The 15,672-nt window shown below is 59.5% G+C and overlaps 1 long non-coding RNA gene across 2 annotated transcripts; it reads left to right on the top strand.

Moving 5' to 3' along the window:
• The first annotated feature begins 3,369 nt into the window (after positions 1-3,369).
• On the top strand, positions 3,370-9,882 carry LOC144288401 (uncharacterized). 2 transcript variants are annotated; one of them, XR_013356324.1, is made up of 4 exons: positions 3,370-3,757; positions 5,465-5,599; positions 7,980-8,261; positions 9,561-9,882. It is a non-coding gene; the product is annotated as an uncharacterized LOC144288401 (long non-coding RNA). The 2 variants fall into 2 exon arrangements; XR_013356323.1 differs by lacking the exon at positions 9,561-9,882 and having other exon boundaries at positions 7,980-8,856.
• The last annotated feature ends 5,790 nt before the right edge of the window (positions 9,883-15,672 follow it).

Consider the following 15,672-nt stretch of genomic DNA (forward strand, 5'->3'; position numbering starts at 1 on the left):
GCGGCGACCCCCACCGGGACCCCCACCAGGACCCCCTCCCACAGCAGTGACCCTCACCGGGACCCCCCTCCCGCGACAGCGACCCTCACTGGGATCCCCTCCCACAGTGACCCTCACTGGGACCCCATCCCACGACACTGACCCTCACCGGGACCCCTTCCATGGCACCAACCCTAACTGGGACCCCCTCCTGCAGTGACCCTCACCGGGATCCCCTCCCACAGTGACCCTCACTGGGACCCCATCCCACGACACTGACCCTCACCGGGACCCCTCCCACGGCACCAACCCTAACTGGGACCCCCTCCTGCAGTGACCCTCACCGGGACCCCCTCCCGCAGCAGTGACCTTCACCAGAACCCCCTCCCACGGTGACCCTCGTCGAGACACCCCCACCCCCCACAGCAACCCTCACCGGGAATATCGGGTACAGCACCCCTCGCGGCAGTGCGTTGCCCCCTGCAAATGAGCAGTAGGTCGACATCTGTGGTTTTCAAACCAGGCTCCACGGAACCGCCGGGGTCCCTTCAGGTCTCTCCAGGGACTCCAGGAAGTTGCTGCTGCCTCATCCTCCTCCTCAAAAGAGGATTGTTTCTAAGTATTGGGCTTTTGAAGACATTTCTCCAAAAACGTTTTTAAATCCCTAGGCCGAATGTGCCCTCTCCGCCCTAGGAGTCTGTCTATGCGGGTTCTGGAGTCGGATCTTCTCTTACACGACTCATCGAGCTTTAACCCATCACCTCCTGCTAGGTGGTCAGTATTACCTGGGGGGGGGGGGGGTTCTGGTTTAAATACCTCTTGGAAACCAGAAGAGGCGATAAGGAGAGGCAGGGTCCCCCTCAGCGCTGGGCAGCCTCGGGGTGTCCTAGGGGGACGGGGCGCTGACTTCACACCCCCCCCCAGGGAGCTGCTGCCTCACCACTCGGGCCTTGACCTGGAGAGAGACCCCAATATCAGGGCTCGTCCCCCCAACAGCCCAGCCCCAGAGACGGCAGGACAGCTATGGCCTGTGTGTGTCTGCACGACCTCCTGCATCCTCCCCGGTGCCCCCGGTGCCCCCCTGTAACACGTCAAGCACATCACGGCGCCCACGTTCCCCAACTTGCGGGGGCGCCTGAAACCACCACCTGCAATTTGCAGTTCACAGGAGCACAAAGCAGGGCCATGGCCTCAGCTCCGCCACCCTGGCCCCGGTCTGGCCCTCCACGTCCAGCATAGGTGGGTCCTAGGAAGCTCCTGACGCAGGTCACCTCACCCTCCCCTGTAATTCCCCCCAGGGACTGTGGCGGGACCCCCAGGGACACACAGAGCATCACGAAGCCTGGGGACCTCGGGGGCTCTGCTCCAGGTGGGCGGATGCTAAGGCCCAAGGATGTCCCACGGGGCCAGACAAGGTCTGGAGGCCTGGGGATAGGTTTGTCCCCACGCGTGCCCGTGCATTCGTTCATTCATTCACTCGTTCGGCAAGGATTTGTTGCTACGTGCAACAAATGGCAGGTGGTGTGGCCCCAGTGAACAAGACAGATCGACTGGCTTCTGGTCGAGCGCAGGGTCTGTTAAACTAAATAAATCCCATATACAGACTTGCAGGTGGTGGTCGGGAGAAAAGCGGGACACAGTGGGGTAGGGGATGTGGTTTGCAAAGGAAGGGACAGAGAGAACTTCCCGGGAAGGGGGTATCTGAGCAGCTCTAGGGAGGGGAGGACATGAGCCCAAGGATGCCCGGGAAGAGCATTCGAAGCAGAGGGAACGACAGGTACGGGGGCCCTGAGGCAGGACCGCGCCTGCTTGAGGAACCGCGTGTCTGGAGCCAAGCAGGTGGCGCGGAGAACGGTGTACAGGGGAGCAAGGTTAGGGGGCTGCGTATAAGGTCACGGCCATGGGAAGGTCTTTGGATTTACCCTGAAGGGTGCAGAGACACGGCGGGGCGTGGAGCAGTGGGGCGACTCAGGACGACGCCTCCGGCGCCCCTCCCCCTGCCCGACCCCACCCCTTTGCTCCCAGCCAAAAAGACAATCCCGGAGCCCAGGAACTGAGACAGACCAGCCCTGCCCTGATCTGCTCTGGGGAGCCCTCGGCCAAGTGGGGAAAGGCCCTCTTGGGGTTTTATGTGCTCCTCAGCCCACTGGGATGTGAGGCAGGATCCTATCAGATCCCCCACGGGCTGTGGCACCTGCTCTTCGCAAGCCGGGAGCGGCTCCAGATGGAACAGGCCCTTGAGTCACATCACAGCAGGAAGGCTTCACCACCCTGCCCTCGGGGTGGCCCCTGAGCATCTCTTCCCACCCAGTGTCCTTGGGGGGAGGAAGGTGACGTGGCCTAGAGCCCCTTCAGGTCTGTTTCCTCCCACCCCTAACCTCTAGCCCTGCACCCTATCCACACAGGCCTCCGTGTTTCACTAATAACAGGTTTGGCTTCTTCCGGCCTCAGGGCCTTTGCACATACTGTTCCAGCCGCTCTGAATCTTCTTCCGTCTGGTGTTCCCTTGCCTGTTCCCGTCTTTACCTGCTCATTGCCAATCCCACAGCCCTCCCGGTTACTTCATGATTTATGTCCTATGTGACAGTGTCTCCATCGCAAATTCTCTGGTTAGGTTATTTGGTGACTTGAACATTCTGTAGCTGCAAAGCTCCGTGGGGTGGAGCCCAGGTGGATGCCCAGTGCCCGGCACACAGGAGGTCCTTGCTGCGCCCTGCAAGGGCCAAGGGGCGAAGGCATCATCGGCTGGGGCCTGGGTCTGAGGGGGCTCCGGAAGGCCGAGGAAGGCTGAGCGGGGTTTGGGGGATCCAGCAGGGCCAGGTCGGGGCGGGCGAGGGAGCCAGAGCTACTTCCCACCCCCTCAGCTGGGTCCTTGGCCTGTGTCATGTGGGCAGGAGTCAGAGGCGGGGCAGCCTCCACGGAGAGTGTCCCTTCCCCGCGGGGCATCGCACCCACAGGCCCCACTCCCCAGCAGGTGCTCGGACAGCCCAGGGGGTGCCCCCCGGCCTTGGGAGGGGACGTCCTGGGGGACCAGAGGCTTGGGCCACTCACCTGGAGCCCCTCTTCCATCCCGTGAGCGCCTGGTGACACCTAGTGGCCAGTGTGCCCGGTGCAGTGTCCTGATCCCCGACCGCCTTCCCAGGATCTGTCCCCCTCCTCCACCAGGACCCCCCCAAAGCAAGGACACCCCTGCCCGGGGCCTCCACCTACTCACATTCTCACGGTCCCCGTCTCCTGTGCCAGCTCCTCTCCGGGGCTCCCACCCACACGCTCACTCTCACACCCTCTCTCAGGGCTCATCCCTCCCACACAGCGTGACAAAGCCACGTGGGGCCCACGGGGGTGTCCCTGAGCACCTCTTGGCAGAGGATGCATTCGCGGTGCCCGCCAGGGCCAGCTAGGGGCCTCCAGCCCCGCCCCGCCCAGGTGTCTACCCTGGAGGGGGGCCTGCAGGGCGGGGTGCGAGGACCCCTGGCCCCTGGCCTCTCTCCCGGCTGGGCCTCCTCTGGGGCAGAGGCACAGGACCAAGGGCGAGAGCCAGCGGGGCCCCGGGAGCCTGGCGCCCCGACCAGCAGCCTAGGGACCACCAGGTCACAGGCACAGTCCCCGTGCACGAGGGAGGTGACCCTCCAGGACAGTGGGGCGGGGGAAAACGTCCGGGAGCCAGGCCCGGCCCCGGAACGGGCATGTCCCCGTGGGCCAAGAACAACCTTAGCTGAGCCAGGGCCGGGCCGCCTGCGTCACCAAGAGGAGCCTGAGGAACTGGGAGAAAGGCACGGTAGGCAGGGTGCCCGGACCCAACCAACTGAGGCATGGGGCACTCAGGGCGGCGCCGGGGACCCGGGCCCCCAGACCTCATGGGCCTTCTCCGGATGGGAGGACAGAGGTCACTCTCCCCATCTCCCAGCTGTGGGGCACTGGGTCCCGGCAAACACCCTCAGAGTCGGGATCACTTCTCGGGCTGCAGGGCATCAGGGTGTCCACCTCGGATGTCCTGCCAGGGCCCAGGTGTCCCTCAGCGCCGAGCACCCGGCCCTGCCGGCTTGGACACGGCCTTGTGTACAGGTGCACCCCTCCCTGACCACCCCCACACCCCACCCCGGCCTCCAGTCCCTGCACCTCACTGAGGTGCCCCAGCAGCCAGGGAGCCCGCAGGACACGATGGAGTCTCTGCCCAGGGCTGAGGAGTGTCCTGAGCCTGGGTGGTGTGTGGGTGACAAATGAGGTGAACGTCAGCCCGGGTGCCTCTGGTCACCACCCGCGCCCAGTGCTCTATGCCCCGGGGATACCTGAATTGCTGGGAGTTCAGCCTCCATGGGCAGGGGCAGGGGAGGATGCCAGAGGCCAGACTGGAAGCAGCCCCCAGCCCTAAGGGGTCCCGGGTAGGAATCGGGGTGCCCCTCTGCCTCCCCCTTGCTTTCCACCTGGATTGGGGCAGGTCCCCAGGTGGGCGCTTCCAGCTGCAGAAATTCCAATGTTCCCCTAAAGCCCCCTTGTCATCTCCATAGGAGAAGGAGACCAGGTTCCAGATTCCAGGTCCCTCCCGAGCTGCTCCGCTCCGGCGCAGTAACCCCCTGCCCCCTAAGACCTGCCCATAGCAGGACCCCCCTTCCCACTGGGTGGAGGGCAGGGGGTCGTCAGTGAACAGAGCCACCCCAGCTTCTTGGAGACAGACTCTGATGATGAGGTGGGGGGCGGGGGATGGGGTGGGGGAAAGGCTGGAAGGGCTGACCCAGGCCGTGCAGGGGAGGGGGCGGCTCAGGGAGGGTTCCCTGGAGAAGGACCCCTCCTTCTGGAAGAGGAAGGTGGATTGCGGGGTAACCCAGAGCAAAAGACACCTGCGAAAAGATAGGATCCCACGCGGCTGGAGGGGGCGGCCCGACTTAGGGAGCAGCAGCGGGAGGCTGCGAGGCGGGATGAGGGGGCTGTGGGGGGATCAGCCCTTGAGGAGGCGGTGACAGGGCCCCGGGGACAAACCAGGACAGCAGGTCTTGGTCCCCCAGGAAGGGGCCTCTGGACACGGCGCCCCAGCCCTGGATTGGAGAAGCCGGCAGGCAAGAAGCCTGCAGCAGTGGCTTGCTGCCCCCACAGGCATTTCAGAACCGGGGAGGCTGGGGGGACACATTGCCATGGAAACGGGGTGTTATCGGCATTGCGGGTGGGGCCCGGGATGAGAGCAGCGAGATCTCCTGCGTCCCACACAGTGAATATTTATTTCCATACGACACTCAGGTAGGTCAGACGTGCCCAACTGGGGGTGATTTTGCCACTTTGGGGGACCCCCGGCAATGCCTGGAGACGTTTCTGAGGATCGCGACCTGGGGCAGGGGTGCCTGGCATCGCGGGCGGAGGCCCCGGGTTCTGCCAAGGCCCGCGCAGGGCGCAGCAGCACGTCCCGGATGCGGTGGCCAAGGAATGCTGGTGTGGGTGAAAGCCCTGTTAGGAGCAATCAGAGTCTGGAAGCTTCTTCCGTTTCCCAACACAGAGTTTCCTAGGGACGCAACAAACATGAACATCTCGTGCAGACGGAACCTTGCTTCATCTGGAAATTTACCGAGAGCTGTTGGCCGTTTGGAAGAGTCACGACCCTAGGATGACACGGTGGCCTCGGCGGGCACGCGTAGGTGTCCGTGTCCGCAGCGGCCACAGCCCGGCGGCTTTTATCTCTCCCTTGTTTTGGAGTTAGGACGTTGTATGGATTTTTATTTTTAATTATGAAGATAAGTTACACTAGCTATGGCTTCTATTTTCCAAGAAGACATTATAAGGGTTTTTATAGAAGGGCAATGAGTCTGATCGGGTTGACGGGATTTAGGTACTGGGGGGAGGTGGGGGGCAGGGAGACGAGGAGACGAGGAGCGCCCTGGGGTCTTGCCTGAGCAGCGTGGAGAGAGGGTGTCCCCTGGACGGGGGAAGGGAAGGGAGGCCCGGCCTTGAAGGAAGATCCACGCTTGGAAGTTCTCCAGCGGGGGGACCCTCAGGCCTGCCCCATCTCGCCCAGACAATGCCCTGTTTCTCTGCCCTGGCCTGGCCCAGCCTCGCTAGGCTCCCCGGGAACCCCCCCAGGGGCAGGCTGGAGCCACCTGAGGCTCTGAGGACCCTCACTCCACACCCCTCTCTCCCTGTAAGAGGAGTCCCAGGAAAACATGCCATCTCCGTTTGGGAAAGGGTGCTGGGTGGGCCGGAGGCTCCCAGCCCCACTGGTGACTCGTGTCACGACAGTGACAGCAGGACACATTCAGACCCTCCTCGGGCAGAGATCTCAGCCCAGCACCCAGAGTGGCTGGTGCCTTGTGCCCGGAGAGGAGGTCCTAGCAGAGCGGCCAGGGGCCCAGGGTAGGGAGACCCTCCTGACATCGAGACTCCCCCTTCTGCAGACCCTTCTGGAAGCACCCAGGACCCTGCGGGCTCCAACCAGACAGGATCCCTTGGAGAAGTGGGATTCTATTTCTCCAGGGTGGCTCACCTCCGCCACCCAAGGCAGCCAGACACCCCCCACCACCTTCCCCACAGGAGGGGGACCTAGGTGTGCAGGGTGGGCGTGGGGGGCAGCCACAGGGCCGTCCTGTCCAGGGCATCAAGCTCAGACCCTCTGTGTGGCTCCCCGGGGACAGACGTTCCGCACGCGGTCCCCAAGCCACCGCGGGACTACGGACAGTCCACGCCCGTGGCACGACCCCCCACAGCGTCCCGGGACCTGGTGGGTCCCGGATGCGACCCGTATCTGGTGATGCGCACTCTCGTCTTTGCATTCAGAGCGTCAGTTTGTTCCAACTACACGCTTAGGTGGCCTCAATGTTTCTGCAGCTGGTTTTGACATCTCTTGGTGTTTTGAGATGCCGGAGCCTCGGAGGGGCCTGCCTGGGCACCCGCTCCCCTCCGGTGGCACCCGCTCCACCGCCCGCGCCTTTCCCAGGCTCGCGGCCTCCCTGTGTGTTGGGCAGGTGGGGAGGCCGGGCCGTCGGGGCCTGGGAGCCCCTGCCCACCGGGCCGTGGTCGGCCTGTCGGGGCGGCTCCACTGAGCTGTGAGAAAGGCCGGGGCCCATCAGATAAGGCCCTGGGCCCTCCCCACGCCACCGCCACCGCAGGCAGCTCTCCTGCCTTCCAGCCCCCCCAGCCCTGCCCCCGGCAGGTGTGCTGCGCGGAATGAATTTCACTACGAGATCTCTCTGGTTTCGCTATGAGTATCGTGACCCAGGCCAGCGCCCACAGCCCCGGGGGCCTCCCCTGCACCTCGGGCCAGGAGGCAAGCTTCCCCCCTCAGGCAGCAGCAGGGGGGAGCCTGGGCAGACTTGGGAAGGACTTCCCGGTCTCCCGGATGACTGCAGCGCTCCCAGGAAGAGCTGGGTCCCAGGCCCAGGAGGCCCGTCCTGCCCTGCCCAGCCCCCTAGGACAGGGTCCAGCGCGGGCGGGACTGTCCCGACATCAGAGAAAGGCAGGCCACCGCCTTCATCCCGGGGGCACGGAAGCTGCCCTCTGGTGGCACCTTTTGGAACCGCAGGTGTCCCTGAGCGAAGTGGGGGCAGCCAGGAGGTCGGGCCTGGGTCAACCAGGAGGGAGGGCTCAGCCCAGTTCCACCCGCAGAGGCCCAAACCCCAACTTTTCATGTTTCCAGCTGGTCCCTGTCCCCACAGCGCCCCCTCACCACCCAAAGGAGCTGCCCAGGGTCACGCTTGTAGGGGCCTCGGGGGAGGACACAGATGGCACAACCAGAAGAGATGATGCCTTCATCAAGTTGGCTGCCCCTGATCACCAAGAAGAACAATCAGGAAGAGCAGAGTCCCAGACTCCCCCTCCATTTCCCTCTGCTGACCCATGGTGGGCCCAGGAACGCCAGGGTCTGGACCAGTGACACCCCCCACTCCGCCCCAGGAGAGCTGTGGGCCCTAAAGGTTCATGTGCCACTCCACCCCTCGACCTCACAGATGCTAAATGACTCATTTGATTTAGAAGCCAGTGTGGCAGGGCAGGGACCAGAATCTGTATGTCTCGGTCCCCAGGTCTGACACCCGGGAATCGTCATCGAGGCCCTACTCTCTGGGCTGGGAGTAAGGCCAGGCCTCCGCGTCTAAGGAGCATCGGGCCCAGCGGGAAGAGAAGCAGCAAGCGGAGGTGGCCCGGCGGGCGCAGAAGGGGCTTGTCATCCGGGATGGCTTCCTGAAGAAGGCGGCAGCAGGGCTGACTTGCACGACACCTGTGAGCATAAAGGCGCGAGGGAGGAGCAGGTGCAGGAGACGCACGGCAGGCCAAGCGGGACCAACACCCCAGCAAGCGGGACTGGGGTCAGTGGCTTTCAAGGGTGTGACCACACGTTCTGGTTTGCTCGGACATCCGGGCCGACACCTGTTACTCCGGGGTATCCTCACAGAACCCCTTTCATGGTTCAAGTGCATCCCAGTTTGGACCATAAGTTAAATGGTTGCGGTGAAGGGTTGGCCCTCACCCCCGGGGCTGGGCCAGGACCCTTGAGGATGGGGGAGGGCGATTAGGTTTGCACTCTGGGGCAGTCCTGGCGTGGGTGGCAGAGAAGCTGTCGTCAGCCCTGGGGTGGGGGGGGCGGCGGGGAGTGTCAGGTGCCTGGGGTGCGTGGTGCACAGAGGGGCGCAGGCCAAGCTGAGGGCAGTCTGAGCCCTGGGAGCGGAGACAGGAGGGAGTGGCTTAGGACCCTATGCGGCAACAAACACACTCTTCACTCGCTCTTTCTGGAAGCACCAAATGTGCAGGTCGGCCCCTTAATCCTGGGCGGGGGGGGGGGGGTCCCCGTCATAGACCCTCCCCACCACCATGGCCACAATGTCACCAGTGCCAAACATGAAGTGGGGTTTTTTGTTGTTTTTAAGTTCAGTCTCAAAGAACATTTTAAAGTTTGATAACTAACTGAACAAAGGTGAATTGTGGGAGCCGAAAAGGTGTGATACGAGGGCCCCGAGACCGGGAGATGCTGGCCTAAGAGTTGTGAGTGTGGGCATGTGTGTGGGCGTGTGTGTACACAGGCGTGTGTGTAGGGGGCAGGCACCCCCTCCACCCTGGGAAACCGGAAAAAGAGATGATGCTTTCACCAAGCCGGCTGCCCTGATCCGTAAGAAGAGCAACCAGGCGGGCCCACCTCCCCATGACTGTGCTTCCCCCACTCTCCGCCCCCTGGTGACCTCTAGAGAGGGAACAGGAATGGGGGGTCCAGAAATCCCAGGTTGGAAAATGAGGTGGGAGGGAGGGGGCGACCAGGCTCACCCCCATCGCAGGTATGTGCTCACGCCCAGCAGCGGTCTCGGGTGCTGTCCCAGCTCCAACCCGCCCCTCCCTGGGTTGATCGTGGCCTTTGGGACCGGCCAGGGGTGTGCATGAGGGCTGGGCCGCAGCAGTTTCATCGATAACTTGTAAACATTTAGCCATGTGAAGGGGCGCCTGGGTGGCTCAGACTGAGCATTCGACTCTTGGTTTCGGCCCAGGGTGTGATCTCATGGGTCCCGGGATCCAGCCCCACAGTGGCCTTCATGTTCAGTGTGGAGTCCACTAGGGATTCTCTTCCTCTGCCCCTCCTGCTCATTCTCTCTCTCTCTCTCTCTCTTTTTTAAAATAAGTCTTGGATCAGGACCAGGGTGGCAATCAAGGAGAAGCCGAGGCTGCCTGAGAGGATCCTGGGCTGGAAGGAGTAAGGAGAGAGGGGCTGAGGCCAGGGCAGGTGTGGGAGCACTGAGTGGCTTCGGTGCCCACGAGGAGCTGGCGGAGAAAGAGCAGGCTCAGAGACACTCCCCACCCCAACCACCGCCAAGCAGATCTGGGCCCACCCAGGGACCTAGGGCCCAGGACCACCATGCTTAGGACACATTTAATGTTTTCTTGTGAAAATGCCTGGAACCTCCATACCAAAAACAAAACAAAACAAAAAAAACATTGCACAAATCCTAAGTGGTCTGTTCAACGGGTTTTCATTAACTGAGCACACTTTTATAACCAGGGTCCAGAAAAAGACACAGAAGGCGGCCAGCACCCCCAGCAGCCCCCTCATGCCCCTCCTCAGTCCTTACCTCCAAAAGTAACCTCTATCTTAACTTCCAGCATCGTACATGGATTTTTGCCTGTTTTAGAACTTCGTGGACACGGAATCACCCCAAAATCTAATATCACGTTCAGCTTCTTTAGCTCAGCATTATGAGATTTATGTACGTGGTGCCCTGGCAGTAATTTGTTTATCTGTTCATCTGCTCAGGGCCCATTTCCTGTGTTCGTTTCCCCCAGAATTTGAATGTACTCTGGTGTATTTATCCGTTCTATGGTTGGGGTTCTACGGGTTGCCAGCCTGGGGCTACTATGAAGAGCACGGCTCTAAGTGATACTGTGGATGCCTTTTAGTGCATTTATACATTATTTCTCTTGGGTTTATACCTGGGAGTGCGTCTTAGCCTGGGTCCTCCAGAAACAGAGCGTGATGCCCAAGCTTAGGAGATACTCCTTAATTAGGGGGTGCGATCGCAGGCAGTCGAGAGGGAGGGGAAAGGAAGCGAGGAAGACAAGGGAGCGAATATATACGGAGATGAGGTTCTGAGCCGGCCACCACTTGCCACCAAAAGCACCTCTGACTGCTGGGCCTGCGGGACCCTCTCACAAGCGACTTTATAATGACTGTGATTTGGGACCGTCCCCCGGGGACGAGGACTGGGAAGAGTTTATCCACCGGCTCCCATCTGTCATCACCAAAGAATAAGCCCAAGTGCGTTCACTCCCCTGCACTTTGTTTTTTTTTTTTTTTTTTAATTTTTTTATTTATTTATGATAGTTACACAGAGAGAGAGAGAGAGAGGCGCAGAGACACAGGCAGAGGGAGAAGCAGGCTCCATGCACCGGGAGCCCGACGTGGGATTCGATCCCGGGTCTCCAGGATCGCGCCCTGGGCCAAAGGCAGGCGCCAAACCGCTGTGCCACCCAGGGATCCCTCCCCTGCACTTTGGTTCCAGGTTTGTGCGCACCAGGTTGGTCCTTCACTATCTCCCACGCCAAGGGTAGCAGAGCAGCCCCAGGGCGTAATGGGAGGAGCCTGGAGGTTGGACTTGAAATGGGGAAAAAAAAGGGGGGGCAGCCTAGGTGGCTCAGCAGTTTAGTGCCACCTTCAGCCCAGGGCGTGATCCTGGAGACCCTGGATCGAGTCCCTCGTCCGGCTCCCTGCATGGGGCCTGCTTCTCCCTCTGCCTGTCTCTGCTTCTCTCTCTCTCTGTCTCTCATGAATAAACAAATTTAAAAATCTTAAAAAAAAAAAAAAAAAGGAACAAGGCGAGGCTAGGGGATCTGAGGTGGTACCCAACAGGCAACTGATACAGAATGGAGGTGCTAGGCCATGGGCGCTGGGAGACGTGGCCGGTGGGCGTCGGGCGGCGTCCACCGTCGCGCACTGTGCAGGAGTCCCATGCTGCTCCACGCCCTCGCCAGCACTGGGGCTCAATTCTCAACGTTCTGGGGAACGTGCAGAAGCCTCTCATTCTGGTTTTAAGTGGCAGTTCCCTGATGACTAATAAGGTTGCACACCTGTTGAGGAGTTTACCAGCCTGTTTCGTGAAGCACCTATTTAAAGTTCTCTTCCTACTGCTTTGTAGCGGCCCCCTCACATTTTTTAGATACAAGCTCTTTATCTGATAATACGTATTGAAGTAACTCCTCTCACATGTGGCTTACTTTTCCCTCTCTTAATCATGCCTTTTGATTGAGAGAAATTTCTAATTCTACCGGAGTCCGATTCATCACTTTTCTTTATCTTTCTTTCTTTTTTTTTTTTTTTAAACCAATAGTGCTTTCTGTGTTCTGTTTAAGAAAATGAATCTATCCTCTCCCCGAAGTCTTCTTCCGGCTGCTTTGTTATTTTACCTTTCACATGCACATTTCGCACGCACAGCCATGGACTCGGTTTTAGGATGTGGTATAAAGTAGAGATGAAGGGTATTTTTTTTTTCAATATAGATACTTAATTGGCCCAGCACCCTTTATCGAAAAGGCTGGGCTTTCTCTACTGCCCCACGATGTCAGCTTGGGGTGGGACACCGGGAGCCTGTAGACGGTTGGGTTTATTTCAACCGTGTCTGCTTTGTGCCACTGGTCGATCCGTCTACCATCGCACTGTTTCTGCACTGCTGTTAGCTGCAGCAAGTCCTCCAACTTTGCTCTTCTTCACATGTATTTTAGAATCAGCTTGTCAGATTTCGCCATCCCTTCTCCCCTTCCCAAAATCCAGGCAAATAACAACGAAACCCTTTGGGACTAATGTGAATGCTTTGGATCTCTAGATCAATTCTGCAGGTCAGCTCGACGAAAACCAACATCTACCATTCTAATTCATGAACAGAGTATACGCCTCAGCTAAATTTATATGTTCTACAATTTCTCAAAATGATGTTTTATAGTTTTCCGTATAGAAATCGTGTACATAATTCACTAGATTTGTTTTTACGTATTTGATTTTTTTATGCTGTTATGAGTTTTATTTTCTAATTGTTTCTGGTACATAGAAGTACAATTAGTGGGGCACCTGGGTGCCTCAGTCAGTTGAGCATCAAACTCGTGATTCCACCTCATGGGTGATGGGATCAAGCCTCCCTCAAGCCCTGCATTGAGCTCCATGCTTGGCAGGGAGTCTGCTTGGGATTCTCTCCCTCCTCTCTCTCTCTCTCTCTGCCCCTCTCCTGCTTGTGCTCTCTCTCTCGTGCGGTCTCCCTCTCTCAGATAAATAGATAACATCTTATTTTAAAAAGAAATACAGTTAGTTTTTGTATATTGAACTAGTATCCAATGACTTTGCTAAATTAACTACTTAACCTTAAATTTACTTGTATATATTTTTAAATTGTTTTTACCCAAGTGTCATATGTAAGACAATTTTATGTCTTTTTCTTAAAGATTTATTTATTTATTTTTGAGAGAGAGAGAGTGCATGGGGAAGAGGGGGAGAGGGAGAGAGAGAATGGAAAGCCGACTCCCCACTGAGCATGGGGACCAATGCAGGGCTCGATCTCACGACCCTGAAATCATGACCTGAGCCAAAATCAAGACTCAGACAATTAACTGAGCCACAAGACAGTTTTATGTCTCTTTCCTATTTCCACACCTCTCTATTTCTTTTCAGATTAGCTTCTTTCACTCAGTAACATGCATTTATGCTTTCTCCTCTGTCTTTTCATAGCTGAACAGCTCATTTCTTTCTAGCACTGAATATTATTCTGCTCTGTGGATGTACCACAATTTCTCCGCTCATCTACCAAAGGGTATCTCGGTTACTTCCAAGTTTTGGCACTTAGGAACATAGCTGTTATAAACATCCATGCACAGGCTTTTGCGTGGACATAAGTATTCAATTCCTTTGGGTAAATACCAAGAAGTAGGGCTGCTGATTGAATGCTACGAATATGTTTTGTAAAAAACTGCCAAACTAAAAACAAAACAAAACAAAACAAAACAAAAACAAAAACAAAAACAAAAAAACCTGCCAAACTGTCCTCCGAGGTGGCTATACCATTTTCCTTCCCACAAGCAATGAATAAGTGTTACTGTTGCTCCACGTCCTCGCAAGCATTTAGTGTGGTCATTGTCCTAAATTTGGGTGACTAAAAGGTGAGCCCTTTTACTTCTTTTTCTTGCCTTATTGCACTGGCAGGGGCCTCCAGCACAGTGTTGATGAGTGCTGACGTTCCTCCTGGTTTCCAGCCTCAGTGGAAAAGCATTCAACATTTCAGCATTAAACGTGATATTAGCCGTAAGGTTTGGGGGGGGCGCCGGGTTCGTATATCTGTTTCTTGGCGGGCTTGGGGATTGGACGGAAACCTTTATCAGACCGAAGAACTTCTCTTCTGTCTCTAATTTGCAAAGGAGTTTTTTGGTTGGTTTAAATCACAGACGACTGTTTTCTGAATCTATTGAGAAGATCTTACGGTTTTCCTTGCTTTTTTTCTGTAAATGTGGGGAATTGTACTTCTGGACTCTGGGATGGCAAACCAGTCTGGCCAACTTTTGATTCCCACTGGGCTTTGCAGATTCTAGTTCCACTCCACTAAAATATCCTCTTGAGCTATAGATCTGGACAGTATCATGCAAATTCCATCCCACCAGTGCCCTGGAGTCACTCCTTCCCTTCAAAGGCGTATTCCACATACAAGGAGCGTTGCTCGAAACCCACAGGCTCCTGGCAGGTGCTTGAGGCTCGGCCACCTGCTGAGCGCACTGGACCCTCTCCCAGCGGACCCCATTGTTGCAAGGGCAACTAAGCGGGCAGAGTCAAGCCAGCCAGCAGGTCGACCCCCCAGCCCCCCACCCCCACCCCCAAGTCCCCGGGGAGCCTCGGCAGCCGGCGCCGCCCCCACCCCGGGCCCCGCGCGGGGCTCCTTTAAGAAAGCGGCTGCTGAACGCGTCTCTGGGGCGGGAGGCAGAGGGCGCCAAGAATGCGGGACTCCGACGAGGCTTCGCGGGTGGCCTCCCCCGCGCGTCCCCCCAGCACTCCCCGGGGTCGCCCTGCACCCCCGGATCCCCGCCCCCCGCTGCCAAGGCCCCTCGGCCGCCAACCTCCCGGCACCGCCCGGCTCGCAGCGGGATGCTCCGCCCGCAGCCCACGGTGGCCGTCGGGCCCGGCCCCCCCGCCCCCCGCGCCCCCCCCAGCCCCGGGGCCGGGCCGAGGGCCTCATCCACATGCAGGGGATGGCGCGGCGCGGGCGGCCGCCAGGAAGGGACAAAGGCTGTTCCGCCGCCGGCCGCACCGTGCCAGGCTCGCCCCGCCCGCCGTCCCCCTAGCGTCTGCTCCGCCGGCTGGGGCCGCCCAGTCCGGAGGGCTTCCGGGAGGAGGCGGCTTCGCCGGGACCCCCGTCCCCCAGCTCCCGGCCTCCTCCGCGACCTCCGGAGCCACAGGCCCCTTCTCCGGGCCTCCGGGCCGCCCCGGACGCGCGGGGCCTTCGCGCAACACGCGGGTTCTCGTCCACGGAGCGCGCCCCCTCACCTGTGACCCGGCATCTACCTGCAGGTGGAGCCTGCCAGACCCCGAGCGAGCGCGGCGGGGCGGGCAGAGGGCGCAGAACCCGGGGCTCCCTTAAGGGCTGGGGCGGGGGGTAGAGGCCAGGCTTCTGGTGATGGGCGCGTCGGTCCCCTGCTCCGCCGAGGGCTCCCGGGACGCACCCCTCCTGGGGCTGTATCTCACCCCACCCCCACCCCCACCCCCACCCCCACCGTCGGAAGCCAAGGAGGCATCCTTGGGGTTTCCGTCTGGACCCCGCCACTTGCTCTGGGATCCTCCTCACGTACCTCTGGGCCTCAACTTGCACCTGTAGAATGGACCCAGCCTCCAGCCTCCAGCCTCCTCCCCGCTCCTCCCCGCTCCTCCCCGCTCCTCCCGCAGGCGCGCGCTGGGGGCGGGGGGGGGGGGGGCAGGATTTGAGGGGTCTGGAGGGCCCAGCTACTATTCCTGCCGGCTGCCTCAGTCTCCTCCAGGGCAGGGACGGCCTTGCCTTTGAGCCCCGCTCCCCCACCCCCACCCCCACCCCCACCCCCACCCCACGACTAGATGTAACTCAGGCAGGGGAGGCCCCTCTTCCTGGGCTAGAGAGTTCTTCCAGGTCTGCCCCAAGTCCTCTCGGGCCTTCCCAGGCAGGGGGGTGGGGGCGGTTCCCTTTAAGGGAGGTGGGGGAGGGGGCTGCCCGCCGGCCCTCCCCCCACCCCCCACCCCCACCC

The sequence above is a fragment of the Canis aureus genome, chromosome 1 (assembly GCF_053574225.1).
Source record: "Canis aureus isolate CA01 chromosome 1, VMU_Caureus_v.1.0, whole genome shotgun sequence".
Lineage (NCBI taxonomy): Eukaryota > Metazoa > Chordata > Mammalia > Carnivora > Canidae > Canis > Canis aureus.